Below are 688 nucleotides of genomic sequence, written 5' to 3'. Positions count from 1 at the left end.
TTCTGACTCGTGTAACCCCGTCGAGTTTTCAAGGCTGTAAATCTCTGTGGAACAGACTGTCCTATCTTTCTGCCACAGAGCTGCTGGTGGTTTTGAACTGCTGACTTTTGGTTAGCAGTTGAGCCTCTTTAGTGACTGTGCTACCAGGGCTCCTTAAACTCATTGCCGTGGAGTCCATTCCAACTCATAGTGACCCTATAGGACAGAGCAGAACTTCCCCATAGGGATTCCAAGGCTGTAATCTTTATGGAAACAGACTGCCACATGTTTCTCCCGCAGAGCAGCTGGTGGTTTCCATCCACAGACCTTTCCTGTTAGCAGCTGAACGCTTTAACCACTGCATGCCAGATTTTCAAAAAAATATGGAACGTTTCATAAATTTGCACAGGGGTCATGTTAATCTCCTCTGTATTGTTCCAATTTTAGTATATGTGCTGCCAAAGCAGTACAGAACTTGTTTCACCAAACCAAAAAATCAAACCCATTGCTGTCGAGTCAATTCCTACCCATAGGCACCTAAGTCTAGGATCTTGTCTTAAACTTGCTTTGACAGAAGACAACAGCTATGCTTTGTCCTCTACAGAAATGTGAAACAAAGACAAAAATTTTAGACTGAGGTTTTCCAATCATTATCCGTGCACCCTTGGATATCCCAGGGGGTATAAGAGGTTGAAACTATTGTCATAGT

At 43.3% G+C, this 688-nt stretch overlaps 1 pseudogene; it reads right to left on the bottom strand.

The window, feature by feature from the left end:
* Nucleotides 1-356: 356 nt before the first annotated feature.
* LOC126078631 (uncharacterized) lies at nt 357-449 on the bottom strand (annotated as a pseudogene).
* Between the last annotated feature and the right edge of the window lie 239 nt (nt 450-688).

The sequence above is a fragment of the Elephas maximus genome, chromosome 6, assembly GCF_024166365.1.
Source record: "Elephas maximus indicus isolate mEleMax1 chromosome 6, mEleMax1 primary haplotype, whole genome shotgun sequence".
NCBI lineage: Eukaryota > Metazoa > Chordata > Mammalia > Proboscidea > Elephantidae > Elephas > Elephas maximus.
Note: the sequence above shows the minus strand (reverse complement) of the source record. Positions and strands in the feature narration are given on the sequence as shown.